Source organism: Tursiops truncatus, chromosome 15 (genome assembly GCF_011762595.2).
Source record: "Tursiops truncatus isolate mTurTru1 chromosome 15, mTurTru1.mat.Y, whole genome shotgun sequence".
Taxonomy (NCBI): Eukaryota; Metazoa; Chordata; class Mammalia; order Artiodactyla; family Delphinidae; genus Tursiops; species Tursiops truncatus.
Window position 1 is genome coordinate 51,071,738 of NC_047048.1, and position 16,420 is coordinate 51,088,157.

The 16,420-nt window shown below is 43.2% G+C and overlaps 1 protein-coding gene, 1 non-coding gene and 1 pseudogene across 14 annotated transcripts in view; 2 read left to right on the plus strand and 1 right to left on the minus strand.

The window, feature by feature from the left end:
* The window catches only part of PLCB4 (phospholipase C beta 4), a 422,343-nt gene that overhangs the window by 335,172 nt on the left and 70,751 nt on the right, over positions 1-16,420 (minus strand). The window lies entirely within an intron of this gene.
* Positions 145-248, plus strand: LOC117308411 (U6 spliceosomal RNA). Its single transcript, XR_004522390.1, has one exon. It is a non-coding gene; the product is annotated as a U6 spliceosomal RNA (small nuclear RNA).
* Positions 11,138-12,352, plus strand: LOC101336255 (ran-specific GTPase-activating protein pseudogene; annotated as a pseudogene).

The following is a 16,420-nucleotide window of genomic DNA, read 5'->3' on the forward strand; positions in this document are numbered from 1 at the left end:
GCTGTTTGACAAAGCAGGAGCTAGAACACAAATTCTTTCCTCTCTTCTCGGAAGTCCTCTGCAGCAGAAATCCTTGGGAGTGTGGAGGGAGCAGAGGAGAGAAAACCCCGAAAACAAAAACATATCACCAAGGATTTCCCATCAGTGCTTGCTTCAGCAGCACAGATACTAAAACGAGAACAATACAAAGGTTAGCATGGCCCCTGTGCAAAGACCACGTGCCAATTTGTGAAGCAGTCCTCATTTTGCTTTCCTTTTCTAATGTTCACAGGTGGGGAAACAAAGGCTGTAGTAAGGGAAATGACTTACCCAACCGAGGGCCCTTCCCACTTCAAACCACACCCCACTTTTCCTCCGAAAAAAAAACAAAAACAAAACTCCAGTCACAGTATTCAGCAACTCAGTTTTTAACTATCTACTTTGTCCTTCCAAAGACATCTATCATCTATTTTAAAAATTACTTTTATTATAGTCCCTCCAGAAGGAATGTGATTTGTTCACATACAATGATTGCAAACACAATTTCAGTCCCTTCCACCACCTCCCCTTCACCCCAAACACAGTTTCTTTGAGGTTATTAAAACCCAATGAGATTAAAGGAACATCTGGGTTCCAGGCTCAGCTTGGCTTCTAGCAAGCTGAGTAGTTTTAGGCAGGCCGGTTAACCTCTCTGAGTCTCTGTTTATTCATTTCCAACATAATGCAACTAGAACTAGCTGATGACCATAATCCTTTCAGCCCTGAAATGATTCCACAGAAAGATAATAGAAGTCCTGTGGGGAACCAGATGAACACTCTCTCACTTGACCTGGGCCAGGCATCTATCTGTGAGATTGCTTATCAGAACTAAAAGTACAGTCTGTGGCCATGGCATAGTGAAAAGTCTGACCTCATTCCTCACTCTCAGTTGACTGTGATCTCAACAGGCAATTCTCAAGTTGGGTTCCAGGGTCTGACTGCAAACAGAGCCTGAGTCTCCTCCTTCCCTGTATCTACATTCTGCTATGTAACCTTGCAGTGTCCTCCTACTCTGACTGGCCGTGTGACTCCCTTGACCAATGAGATATTAACACGATACAAGAAAATGCTGAAAAATACACGCACTGCTGGCTTCGCTCTCATTCTTGCTCCTCTGTCACGGCCAGGAGAACATGCTAGGTCTAGCGTGCCTCAGAATGAAAGCCATATATAGGAGAGACAAGTGACCCCCAGTCTTCCTAGCTAAAGCTATCCTAGATCATTCAACAGCCAGCTGAACTCCCGGACATGTGAGCAAACCCAGCCCAGATCAGAAGAGCTGCCTGCCCAATCCACACCTGACCAGAAACAGACATGTGAGTGAGATTAGCTGGAATCAGCCAAGTCCAGATCAAGATCAGCTGAACCCCCTAAACTTGCAAGCTGAATACATTTTTATTATTGTATTCCACTGAGATGTTATAGTTGCTTGTTACGCAGCATTACTGTGGCAATAGATAACAAGCTCTCAGCCAGACTATAATGTCTATTTCCAGAGTGAAGCTTCCTTAGTGGTGAAACAAGTGTGGCACACGCTACATGCCTTAATCATAAAGGTTCACAACAGACATGAATGCCTTCAAGGCTCTAAGAAGTCCCACAGTAAAGAAGTTTAACTTTGTCTAACTCATGTTTTCCTTAACCTATTTTACCAGGGACCCCCAAGTATGATTCGCTAATCAAATTCTCCCCCAACCTTAGATCCCAAGTCTGGGTCGAGCCTCTACCCAATCTTTTTGGGGTTAAGCCATGTATTTTGTTGTCTCTTCCAAGGTACTTAGTGGACCCTTCAAAAACAAATAAACAAAACAAAAAACTTAAAAGTATTTTGAAACTATGAACGCTTATATTGTTTATAACCCAAGTCTAATTATAAATAAAGGGGAATATTCTGCAAATATCCAAAACCCATGCATAGCCTCAGTCTAATTCCAACTTGCTCTATTAAAACTTGAGGAAAACCTAAGACTGACCTTGCCATTCCCTCCTTAACATTCTTGAAAGGCAACCCACTGCAATCCTCTTGTCGTGGTTCACAGCCTTTGATGATCAGGGCCTTTGATGATCCATCTCCTCTCCCGCTATTCTTCCTTCCCTCCATCTCCTTCCTAACCTATTACTGCTCTCTGGTCTACATGCTACCCATGCTCAACTACTTTCAATTCCATCAAATGGCCATGAGCTACACTCTCCAGAGTTTGGTCCTATTTGATGTGAACGTGAATTATGCAGCTTTGAAATAATATATTAAAAACATTAATATGGTCTCACATTAATTTGAATCAATGTTAAATCCACCCAAAATGTTAAAATTCTTCAAGAATTGTAGTTTCGAAGCTGGCCCAGACGAGGGAACGCTAAACTCTGTTTACGGAGTGGCCACAGGGTGGCGCCATATTAGCTGATAAAAGGAAATATCCACCATCTTTTGTCAGAATTATTCTTCAATTAGGGAAGTTCTGAATTTGCAAGGACATCAGAAACACAACTCTTCTTCTGGAAACTCTTCTTCACCTCTTAACCATACCCAAGACCTTCCAGGCAGTGTTCATCCAGCTAAACTTCAATTCACCCTTCCTGTATCAGTTGAGACAGTACTTCTTCCCTGAAACTTTCCCTGAAACCCCTAAAAACAGGTGATAACATCCTCCCATGATTGAATTTGCCTGATTTTAACATTTTTCCACTATAAATGCCTATAATTAGGTCTACTCTCCTTCATGGGAGAGATCCTAGCTTGCCTGGTTCATAGTATATGATCAATGAATATAAGATGGGTTCATGTGTGGACAGATGGAATGGATGGACAGATGATGGATGAATGGGTATATGGATGGATGGGTGGATGTATGGACGGATGGGTGGATGTATGGATGGATGGATAGATGGACAGATGTATGTATGTATGTATGGATGGATAGATGGATAGGTGAATGGATGGAGGGATGGAGAAATCAACAAACAGGATGGGCCACTGAATAAAACATGACTGATTTTTGCTGTATATTCTCTCCTTATCCCCTCCCCTGTCCAACATTAAGGAAAGATAATTACAAACACTAGGTAACAGCAGAGGAAAAAGAACCTTGATAATCTTATCAGTTGGATAAGAGAGATCATTATGAATTTAGAATTAAAACACAGACTTTTGGAAGTGAGGGCACTTGTCAAAAATACAACAGACAATCAGGAAAATAATGGTAGGACACAGTAGTGTCTTTCTTTTCCTAATCAAAGAAACTCTACTGAAAATACACCTTTTATTTTTTTGGATATAAACATTTTAACTCATTTGTTCAAAGTGAAGGACTCTCTCCAAGAACTGTGCTATGCAATATATGTGACCTCTTCGATGGAAAAGATAAAGATGTAGGAAGGACTTTAGAGCTCCATGGGGTCAGATTTCCTGCTTCTCATCACAAAACTCACCAGAGAAATATTTTTGTTTCTCATTCACTTTCACCTTGGACACCAAAGTTCACTGTCTTGGTTACCCCATGAGTTGTCCTTTTCAATTAGGACAGAACTGAGTTCAAACACAGATAAGACAATTTAAAACCAAAAAAAGCTTGTTTCTGATGTTTCTTCTCTCATGCCTTTTGACCCCAGACCAAACACCCAGTCTATCTCTGGCACTTTTAGGCAGAGATAGGAAAATAGCTCTGCCATTGACTTAAACATCCTGCCAAATGATGCCAGGCAATAGCCTTAGGGAATGTCACATGGACGATCATTGGGATATGTGTGTGTACAGCCTCGTTCTCTAGGCTTTAATTTTATTTGAGCTTTATTTTGACTCTTTATAGACAGTGCATTTGAAAACAAGGGCTGTACAGTGTTTTCACCAGCCAGAAAAACCCCAAACAATTTTCTATGGATTGTTTTAACCCTCGAGTTAAGCAAAGGCATTATCTGCTGCTGCTGTTCTCCAAGTTGCTGTGTGCTCTATTTCCCTACTGTCTGAACTCCCTTAAAAAGCCCCACCTAAAAATATAAATAAGAACCTGGCCCTTTAGTCATATCATCAACAAACCACATGAATGTTGGCAGCAGGGGACACCATCACTGGTCCTCCCAAATCTCAACCTTCAAGATGCGGTAGCAGCCCAGCTTCTTGGAGCTGCTCTGTCCTTCAGAAGCTTGTTAAATTTTCAAGAACTCATTCAGGTCTCCTACAGCCTATTTTTCTGCATGCATTCCTTCCAAAGACATATGCATCCCCTGGGAAGAGATGAAAGTGATACCAAATAAAACAAAAGCAAACTTCAGAGGGATCTCTCAAGTAAATGTTCCCAAATAAAGAACAATTTCTGCACAATGTTCTTCCCTTTCTCTCTTTAACCCCCCTCAGTCTCTCAAGGTTGTTTATTTATTTATAAAAAGCACCCACCAGGTAACAAAATCAAGATCCCTTTTGCGGAAGGAAGCCCAGGCAGCTGTTTCCCAGAGACCATGAACTATCGTCACCAGGTCTCCCAGAGGCACAACTGAATCCACCCTGTGCTTCTTGCCTATGCTGTTCCTTACTTGGCCATGAACAGTTGCAGTCAGCCCCAGCAGTCTCTGCACCCTGTATAGTATAATCTCCTAAAACATCAGCTGAGAGTTTAGGGGCCAAATTTTAAAATAGCATCCAATTAATAATCCTAGTAATAATGAAAGAATTGCCAAACTGCTATGTTAATTCTGAAGCACAAGTGGAAGTTCAGCTAAATGAAGTGCAACTATTCCTCCACACCCCTCCCCACATCACCATTTAAAGGTTCCATTTAGTAATGGAAATTTCTGGAACTAGATAATGCAACATGTTAGCATTTTTACTTTATAGGTTCTATTCACTTATTCAACATTTACTGAGTGCTGATTATCCCTGGATATGAAGATAAAAATTATTGACAGCTGATCTCAAAGATGTCACAAAAATGCCACTCGAAAAAGAAGCTGCTAACAGACTCTTGTTCATTCACCTAACAAGTGATCACTGAGTCCCTGGTGCTGTGCAGGCACTGAGGCTGCCACGGTGAGTGATACAGACAGAAATCCCTGCTCTCATGGAACCTCCCTTCTGGAGAGGCAGACTGGCACACAGGTAAGTAAACAGTCTGGGTATCAGAAGACACTAAAGGTTGTAGAGGGAAAAGGGTAAAGTAGGGCAGCAGGCCCAGAGTGAAAGTCAGGGGGATGGCCATGTTAAACAGGAGGGTAAAGAAAGGCCCAATTGGCAAAGATTGGAAGGAGGCGAGGGAACAAGTCCTACAGACACTGGGAAGAAGAGTGTTCCAAGCAAAGGGAGAACGTGCAAAGGTCCTGGGGGCAGTGTGCCTATGTGTGTGAGGAGCAGCAATTGGCAAGGGCGGCAGCACAGAGTGAGCGAGGGAAAGCGGTGACCGATGAAGGGGCTGGGTCAGGCCCCAGAGGCCCTTTGAAGGGCTTCAGCTTATGTTCTGAATGAGGTAGGAAGCCACTGCAGGCCAGAAGCAGAGCCACAGGATCTGACTTACACACAAAGGATCACCTGGTCTGCTGTGTGGAGCAGAGACTGCAGGTGGCTGAGGATACAAGCAAGACCAGCCAGATGGCCACTGCAGCACTTGGGCAGAGGACAGTGGTGAGTGGACCAGAGGTAGTGAGGAAGGTCATACAAACTGGTAAACTGGGAATGTTTTCTATACCAACAAATAACTTATTGATCGACTACATGTCTGTATTTGAAGGTTATACAGGTTCGTTATTTTCCTACTTAAATGCCCAGTAAAACTCCAAATTTGTGTTCATTGGGTTTATTTAGTTCACCAGGTTCTGATGATGCGTTAATTTATATCCCCAGCCTTTATCTTTCTACCGACCCCCAGTTATCCACCATTGCTTTAAGATACCTCATTCCTCTGGTCCACTCCACCTTGGCAACCATTCCCAACCTTGGTACTGGTGATTGTGGAACTAAGTTTCCACTCACCCAGGCTTCATATCCCTTTGTTTCTTCCTTTGTCTTCTCCACTGTGAATCCAGACATGGAACTACCAGTTCTTCCTGTGAACTCTATATTTTTGGTAAGAGTACAGTACTGTCCGTTTTTTATTTTATTGAAGTATAGTTGATTTACAATGTTTCAGGTGTACTGCAAAGTGCTTCAGTTATACATACATATATATGTGTGTATACAGATGTGTGTATGTGTGTATATATATATTCTTTTTCAGATTCTTTTTGATTGTAGGTTATTACAAGATGTTGAATATAGTCCCCTGTGCTTTACAGTAGGTCCTTGTTATCTATTTTATATATAGTAGTATACTATACTATATATAGTATCTGCTAATCCCAAACTCCTAATTTATCCCTCTCTCCTTTTCCCCTTTGATAAGCATAAGTTTTTTTTCTATGTCTGTGAATCTGTTTCTGTTTTGTAAATAAGTTGATTTGTATCACTTTTTGTAGATTTCACATATAAGTGATATCATACAATGTTTGTCTTTCTTTTTCTGACTTATTTCACTTAGTATGATAATCTCTAGGTCCATCGATATTGGTGCAAATGACATTATTTCATCCTTTTTTATGCCTGAGTAATTTCCGCTATATATATATATATATATATATATATATATATATATATATATATATATATACACACCACATCTTCTTTATCCATTCATCCGTTGATGGACATTAGGTTCCTTCCATGTCTTGGCTATTGTGAATAGTGCTGCTATGAACACTGGGGTACATGTATCTTTTTGAATTAGAGTTTTCTTCTTTTCTGGATATATGCCCAGGAGTGGGATTGGTGGATCATATGGTAGTTCTATTTTTAGTTTTTTAAGGAACCTCCATACTGTTCTCCATAGTGGCTGTGCCAATTTACATTCCCACCAGCAGTGCAGGAGGTGAACCCTATTTTGTACACTTCCCTCCCTCTCAGTTTCTCCTGCCACCATTGTGGTGTCAACCACTACAACCTTCCAGGCAGTCTCACTGGCTCCAACCTCTCCCTCATCAAAACCCCCTTGCTAATTGTGATCGAAATAACATTCTGAAAGTAGAGGTTTTATGATGTGACTTTCTCTGCTTGCAAGCATTCAGCACCTGCAACTTGGCCTCCAAGGGTCTCACCCAAAGGCTAGGGGTCTCTTCATAGCCCTCCATTCTCCAACTTCTCATCCCTACCCTACAAGGCCTTCACTCCCTCTGGAGTGTGAAAAGGGCCTTCTTGCTTTTTCTCTCACTTGAACTGTCACACATGGGGCTTTCCCAGCCTGTAAGGCCCTTTCTCTCTCTCCCTTCTGTGCAAACTTTCCTAAATCAACTCATCCATGGGGACTAGCTCAAATTATGCTCCCCCTATAAAAACACACCGTAACTACCCCAGCCCCTATTCAGGTCAGGTCCTATTATGGCCCTCTTTATCTGACTCTCTCATTATTAGGACCTCATGACACAGGTGCATGCCATATTTCCTGGGTAGGTACAAACTTCATGGTCATGGATCAACTTGTATTTCTTTACACCTGCCACTGAGATACAAAATTCAATACATATTTACTGAATTAAATTATTTCAGTGAAATAGATTAACTGAAACAATGTCACCTTCCATCTTAGTCTCTGAAAGTGTGGGATTGAAAACCTCTAGAATTCAAAAGGATACAGAATCTTTGAATAAAACAGAATCTGAGTTATTTCTTACTCTACCTTTCTATTTCTCTTCTGCCATTTTTATTCTTTGACTCACTTTGTTTTTAGATAGTGTGCAACAGAAGAATTGGACAAAAAGTTACGGCTGGGGTTATCTCGAGATTATGCTCCCAGCATATGACATCCCAAATTGTAATCTAACCGAAATTTGACTTACAAACAAGACACTGGCCTAATGGGAGAGTAAGCAGGAATGGAATGCACAGCTCTGGCCCCACAAAGTTTGGCCATCACTGAGATCTCTGAGTACAGAACTGGGGCCACATGGTGCTAGAAGCAAAAAGAAAAAGAAGTTGGCTTTTCACCAGGCACTTATGAATCAATTTCCAGGCAGGAATTCCTGCTACATTTCAGAAACTACCACACAGCCTCCACTAGCATGCCTTAACAATAGGACTTCACTGACTCCTAAATCACCATGGTGGGGGGCGGGGGGCACTCCCTGAGAAATGCTGTTCTTGTAGTCCCCAAAACAGGCTGCTCTTAACTTCTCTCACCAAGACAAAGATTCTCTCCACTTACTCCTTCTTCAAGGCAATTACCTCCAATTTTTAATTCATGCAAACACGTAGTTGCCAGCACCCAACCTGAGCCACTCACAGTCACTGATGCCCAGAGGACAGACACGCGCCTTTGTCTCTAAAGTCCGGTGGGAGGCAGAAGGTGATCAAGCAGACACACAGGTACACAATTACAAACTCTGATTAGTGTGATGAAGGAAACTGAGATGGAACAGGGCATGAGACTTAATCCAAAGGGTTCCACACTCCTCTGAGGAAGTGACACTTGAGCTGAGATTTGAAGAGTAAGTTAGAAGCTAAGTGACAGATGGGGAGAGAGGAGAGAGGCTTCTTGTCCAGGGCCATGGAAGGACAGAGGGCAGGAGGGAGAACAGGGCACAGGAGTAACTTAAAAAACAAAACAAAGCAGGGAGGGGATGACTCAAGAAGTCAGAAGGCAGGTCAAGCAGAGCTTTGGGGAACATAGAAAGAAAAGAACTCTCTAGCTTCGGAGGGATGGGCAGGACCTGAGAATTCCTTCAAATCCCCCTGATGCTCTCATGTGCCATTGCCTACTCTGACCGCAGTACCCGTGACATAACCCATCCCACTTCAGCCCTTCAAAGAAAATCCTCAGTAGCACAAGACTTGGCCCTCTCAACCCATCGATGACTGGACAGCCAGCAACCAATATGAGTGTCTCTTGGAAGCATCTGAACTTGGGAGCATTTGAACCTGGGAGCTCTGCAGACACAGAGGCTATATAGCCAGTTGGTGATGAACACTGAACTAAAAAGCTTCCATGCAGTAGGGCCTGAGGGACATGTTGGGCATATTGAGTCCCATACAAAAGAAAAAGAAAAGTATTTGTAAATTGTTCATCACTCTTCCCAAGTCTATTTCCCCTCTCTGGGAAGCTAGCCCTGTGACTGCTTTGACCAACAGAACGCAGTGGGAATGGTCACCCAGGACTTCTGAATCCTGGCCTTCAGGGCTCCAGAAACTTCTGCTTTTGCACGTATGTAACGCTCCCTCTTGTCATCCGGCCCCCAGGCTGAGAGAAGCCCAAGCCACGTGGACAGGGGCCTCATGGAAGAGCACGCAGGTGCTCCATTGGCATCCCAGATGGGCTCCCATACTACAGCCAGCATCAACTGCCTGCCACGTGGGAGTGTCAGGTTGAATATTTGACTCATTTGAGCCCCCAGATAACTAAAGCCCCAGCAACACCATGTGGAGCAGAAGACCCACCCAGCTGAGCCCAGTCAAACTCCTGAGGGATACTAAATGGTAGTGGTTGTTTTAAGCCAATAAGTTTTGAGGTAGTTAAAGCAAGAGATAACTAAAGCAGAAATAGAGCAAGGTAGCAAATAAAATCAGGAAAGAAGAAGCAGAGATGCAGCCCCTGCATGACAGGGGAGTTCAAGCTTAATTCTGGGCTTTCCCACTCTAGTTCCATGACACTTGATCAGACTTTGTTCCTGTCTCTGTAATCCACAAATCTAAACTTCTTGACATTAAATGGCCTTTAACATGACCAGCTTAAGGGCTTTCTGTTCATAAAGGCTTTAGCTATAATACCCCCGTATTACAGTCACCATTTTGTTCATGCCTCTGCAGAGAAATTCTTATTTATCAGTGCCCCATGAAGTAACCAGCACTCGTTACTGGTTCACTGTCTACAACTATGGAATTGATAAAACAGTCTTCACCAATTCCCTGCCTTGGGATATCAAGATTACTAATCCTAAAGGTTTAGGGACAAGAATAATTAGAAGGAATAAGGCTCAAGTATCTCTTATGGCAGGGGTGTCAGATATGTTCTACTAAATGGGTGATCGTGAAATATGGATGCTAACATAATCATTAGTAATTGAAAAGGTAATCCACCATATTTCCATATTTTAGTAATTCTAAAGTGATACAAGGTAATTCTGTCATGATAAATTTGGTGTAAGGGAGCACAAATCTGAGCAAAGGTACGTATTGATAGAAGACACCAATGGCTCTATCTCCCTCCTTTGAGACACTCATGAATTAGAAACATGCATTGCTCAGTATTTAGAACATGTGCTCCATGAGGTCTAGCGATATGTTAACACCCAAAGATTCTTAACTACATTGTTTTTGTTTTGTCTTCATCCCTAATATGTTTAGAGTATATGTGCCGTCTACATTCTTTTAAGTGATTAGATTACTATTCTATCCCTTGGTCTCAAGTCCAGGCACTCCTCCAAAGGCTACCAGCATTTTGGCCAAATCATCATATGCCTCATTGATTCTCCAACCCACGAGGAAATTCCATACCTTCTTCCATACCATCTCCCCTTCTCTCCTTGGGAATCTCACTATCATGTTTCAAGACTCAACTCAATGTCACTGGTTCTATGAAGCATTATCAGACACTCCCAAGCTTAACTACACCCTCACTGAGATACACATAATACTTTGTAGACGCCTATACTACTTAAAATATTTATCATAATTATTTGTTTGAACGTCTATTTTCCCAACTACATCGTGATTTCCCTGAAAGCAGTGATCAAATACTATTCATTACTGACTCCATGGTGCTTAGCAAAGGGCCGGAATCACAGGAGGCCCTCTGTAAACATATACAGAGTGAGTGCTTTCTGTTGCTATAGTGCCTTACTCAAAGCTGCTTGAAATGCCTTTCACACCAGCTTTTTTAAAAAATTTCCAAAAAGTGGATTATAAACCATTAGAGGGATGAGGAACAGAAGGAATTAGGAGGAAATGACTTATTTATCTAACATTAAAATACACGAGGGGTCGCAGGGCACAGGGAAGAGCGGGCGGGCGGGCAGGAGGTACTGTCTCCAGAAGCGGAGGAAGGAGCTGCGAGCAGCCGCCGAGAGGCCGCGGAGCCCGCGACGACCGAGCCGACGAGTAGCCGCCGCGCCTATGGCGGCCCCCAAGGACACCCACGAGGACCACCTCACCTCCGCCGAGAATGCTGACGAGTCCAACCATGATCCCCAGTTTTTGCTAATACTTTCTCTTCCCGAGCGAGAAATTAAAACGCTGGAAAAAGGTGAAGAGGAATTTTTTAAAATGCGGGCCTAGCTGTTTCGGTTCGCTTCGGCGAATGACCTCCCGGGGTGGAAGGAGAGGGGCACCGGGGACGTCAAGCTGCTGAAGCACGAGGAGAAGGGGACCATCCGCCTCCTCAGGCGCAGGGACAAGGCCCTCAATTTCTGCGCCAACCACTGCATCACGCCGGTGATGGAGCTGAAGCCGTACGCGGGCAGCGACAGCGCCTGGGTCTGGAATACCCACGCCGACTTCGCCGACGAGTGCCCCAAGCAGGAGCCATTAACGCGGAGAATGCGCAGAAATTCAAAACGAAGTTTGAAGAACGCAGGAGGGAGGCTGAAGAGAGAGAAAAGAAAGGATCTGGCAAAAATGAGAGTGCCGAGAAAGTAGCTGAGAAGTTAAGAAGTTCTTTAGGTGAAAGAGGGCAAGGAGCCCGAGGACGAGACCAAGGAGGCGCAATGGGTCGTGTCCCGTTGTGTCCTTTGTCCCTGTCTTTTCCCTTTTTCTTCTTTTTTTTTTTAATTTGCCCTGCCCCTTCTTTTTGGTTTGTTTTTATTCTGTTTTGTTTTCACAAAGGACTTTATATAAAGAACTGACTTCCAACAACAACAAAAATACATGAGAGAAATCTCTGAAATTTCCAGATGGGTAGATCCACTTCACCCTTGTGTTTCTATGAATTACCTATTATTCCATCTGATAGATACATTATAATTAACTGCATACATGGTCCTAATAAGGCAGAGCTTCTGATTTTCAAGTCACTACTCAGAGGAGACCAAACAAAGAAGTTCACCAATTAAAACGTAAGGCAGCCTTCCAAAAAGTCTTCTTTAATAAGCACCACTTCTTTTGTTAATGCATCCTACCTGCTGAGTGTCCTTAGGGCTCAAGTACAATTTACACTTCATTATCTTATATCTTCACACCGTCTCTAGCTGTTTCATCTCATCCAATTCTGTCTGGAGAGCAAACTCTTCAAAATGGTGTCTCAGCCAAGGTCCCAGCAGGAGACAGATGGAACACACACAGGAGACAGCTGAGGGCATTTAATAAGGGATTATTTACCAGGTGTGGGCAGGGCTTGAGGAAGACAACCAGGGAATCTGAAGAGCCCTAGGCCAGAGGGGCAGGAAGACAGAGCCACCGGAACACAGTGAAAGTGCTGTGCCTACAGGAGGGGTTGCCAGACAGACTCTGTGGCTTCCAGGAGGACGACAGAGACAACCATCAGCCCAGTGTCAAGAAGAAACCTGGGGGGATAGAGGCTGACCTCCTGTTCCTCCTCCATCCAATCTTCTGCTCTAGCCTCCCACTTCCTGAATCCGTGCAGACGCCTGAGGGCAAGGAAGCCCATCAACGCAGCATCTAATGCTCCATCTGCAGACATGAGCACATGCAGAAGGTGGAGCGCAGATCAGGAGGGCCAAACAGACTATCCAACACTGATGGTATCACAGGCAGTACCTACTTCTCAGCCCCACCTACCCCCTACTGGAGCACGAGGCGCGCAGATGGTAAGAACAGAAAAGAGCCAAGACGGGATGTTTGTCGGAATCGCACTGTGTGTAGGAACCTCCACTTACACCCATTTCCGTTTCCCTGTGAGCCTGCAGAAGTGACCCCTCCACAGCCCCTCGGCACTCAGCTCCCACACACACTGACGAGGCCTTACTCTAGGACCCGAGACTCTGATGGTGGGCTTTTCATCAAGTGCCTACAAGTAAGACCTCCAACAAATAGCCCAGCTCTTCACCCCTGCAGAAGACTACTGTGAAGCCTATTCTACACCGCCTCCAAAACACAGTGCTCTGCAGACAGCACTCCGTTGCCCCCAGTGGGATCAACCTGGGGTCCACACACCCTATATTGGCTGCATTTCCTTCCTTATCTCACATCCCCACTCCCCTACTTGTGCTTCCTGGGACCGTCTGACAAGTAAGCTATTTGCACCCCAACCCTCATCTCAGGCCAGCTTTGGGAGAAGACAATCCACAACCCATGCCTCTGAAAACAGACTTATGAAGAATGTGAGAGTGTGGGCACGTGTGCATGTGTGGTACTGGCCCTGCCTGTGGTTACTCTGCACCCAGGGAAAAATGTACTGAACTTGAAGTCAAACAATGTGACTTCTAAGTCTCCGACTTGGCCTTGAACTTGCTCTGTGAACCTTAGCAAATAACAACCTCCCCAGACCTTGATTTCCTCATCTGTCCAATGAACTCAGATAAGAGGACCTTTAAGTTTCTCATCCAGCTTTAAAGTTTGCTAAACATTTTCAGCAGTAAAAGGGACATAAATCATACAGCCCAACAGTGGACTGACACAAAATTCCACTCTTTGGTGTGTTTTCTTAAAGTTAGGTAATTCAGAAAAAGCAAAAAGCACTTTTGTATTACCATAAAAAAACTTTTATTTTTTAAATTTATTTTATTGAGGTATCGTTGATTTACAATGTGTTAGTTTCTGATGTACAGCAAAGTTATTCAGTTACACATACATAAGAAAATAACTTTTAGAAATTAAGAACTGAACCTATCAACCAAATGGCCATTAGATACTAATTTAAGTCAAATTTCCTAGCTTTGACAGCATACGTATAGTCAATTATTCTTAAACTTATAAATCTTGTATAAACATCTATTGACCATCGTCTTACTCCATTATGGGAAAAACCTATAAAAAAATCAAGACTGGAAATTTTGTATAAAGTAAGCACCTCAAGAAATGGAGACCTGCTTTATAGTTGTGGTTCTGCCAAAACTTTGTCTCACTGAACAAATCATTTCACTTCCTCATTCCCCACACCCAGTAGCACCTCCAAAAGGGGGACCTAGGGTCCTTCCATAAGCAGTGATCAAATGGTGAATTAAAGAAGGGCCCTCGGCTTTAGTTTTATTAAATGGAAAAAAAAAGGCATAATAGGGTTACACTATCTATACCATCTCAACAAACTCTTCCTACTCTAACGTTCCCTCTTGAAATGAAACAGAATATAGTGACCTAAAATTCTGCACCTCAGAATGATTCTATTCTTCTCTTAAAGCTATTGCCTCTGCCCAGAGTGGCCACCCTAGAGCAGTGCTTACCTACTTAGTGGCAGAAGCCACTGGATCCCAAATTCCATAAACTGAATATTAAGGGAAAAAACAAAAGTGCAGTGCTGGGCATGCAGTGCCATGGAATGAATGTTGTTTCTAGCTCTCATATTTAAGATAATGGCAAAAATCAGTCCAACCACTGGTCATGAGCAACACCGTTCTGACAGGTGATCAAGACCTTGTCTCAGTAATATCTGGAAACATATGACAAGCAAACAAAATGCCTGGAAGCAGGGTAGAAGGGAGCAGAGGAGGACATGGAGGGAGGAAGATGATAAGACAGCATTCAAAGGCTCTTTCAGGACTTCCATGCTGGCACAGTGGTTAAGAATCCGCCTGCCAATGCAGGTACACAGGTTTGAGCCCTGGTCCAGGAAGATCCCTCATGCCATGGAGCAACTAAGCCCGTGCACCACAACTACTGAGCCTGCACTCTAGAGCCTGTGAGCCACAACTACTGAGCCCACGTGCCACAACTAATGAAGCCCGTGCGCCTAGAGCCTGTGCTCTGCAACAAGAGAAGCCACTGCAATGAGAAGCGCACCACAAAGAGTAGCACCCTGCTCGCCACAACTAGAGAAAGCCTGCGTGCAGCAACAAAGACCCAATGCAGCCAAAAATAAGTAAATAAAATAAATAATCTTTTTAAAAATAAAATATATAAGGAACTCAAATAACTCAGTAACAAAAAATAACCCGACTTTAAAAAAAAAAAAAAAGGCTCTTTCACTTCTTTTTCTTACCCAGCATATTCATAACAAATGCACCATCTGTAATAAAATGCAGAACCGGGCTTCCCCGGTGGCGCAGTGGTTGAGAGTCCACCTGCCGATGCAGGGGACACGGGTTCGTGCCCCGGTCCGGGAAGATCCCACATGCCGCGGAGCGGCTGGGCCCGTGAGCCATGGCCACTGAGCCTGCGCATCCGGAGCCTGTGCTCCGCAACGGGAGAGGCCACAACAGTGAGAGGCCCGCGTACGGCAAAAAAAAAAAAAAAAAAAAAAAAAAAAAAAAAAAAAAAAGTGCAGAACCTCAGAGTACAGTAAGCCTTTTAGAAGAACTATTAGGACGATGGAGGGGTCTTCCTAGTTTTTCTCTTAGGCACAAAGAATTCAGAGTTTGTGGGTATGGGAAACAGAAGAGGGAGGATACAAACCAAAAGGAAAGTTCTAATGTTGCATCTTTGTGGGCAGACTATCTAAAAAATGGTTTCCTTCCAATTTCCTCCAACACGAAGAATGGTCAGCTGCTTCTCTATGATATTTCATATGAGTTTCAAGGTAAAGAAGGAAAGGAGGAGTTTCAAGAAGGAAGAGGAAAGAAGAAAATGAAGTTACACAATGTCAATTACTAAAAAGTTAGATATTAAATTATCTTACAGCCAATATAAATTTAAACAAAGTTATAAATACTAATTTATTATTTATACAAAAATTGTTAAGAAATATTAAATTACCAAAAAGAAAATTATTAAATTACTTTGGAAATACTAGCATGAAGAGCTATAATCTACCTAATTGTCTACATCAGTGATTCTCAAAGATAATAGATTTACCTAGAAAACGTTCAGAAATTATGAAGCCTAGGATATACCAAAAACCAATTATATCAACATCTCTGGGGTGCTGGACAACCAACGACAGTATTTTTTGAAGCTGTACAGGTGACAGTGACAGGCATACAAGTTTGAGAACAACTGTTTTACATCATGCTGAGTTAATGTTGATGTAACTTAAGGCAAAAGACAGGGGCTTGAATCAATCCTTCACTTCTCTAAAACCTTCCCTTCCCTGGTTCTTACAGGTGGGCATCTGGGGCACAAAGCTTCATCTCCCCACTCCTCACATGCCTGAGGTTACCTCTCTACTCCCTCAAGCCACCTGAAATCAGATACTGATGCCTGTTATGGGGCTTATGGGGCAAAGAAGCCTGAGGAAGATCCCCCGGGAAGTGCAGTGACATTGAAATCATGTGCAGTGGGAACTGGTGACCACAGTGCCTTTGCAGGAAGGAGTCACATCCGCTAGCAAAGAAAACTTGCTGAGGGTGA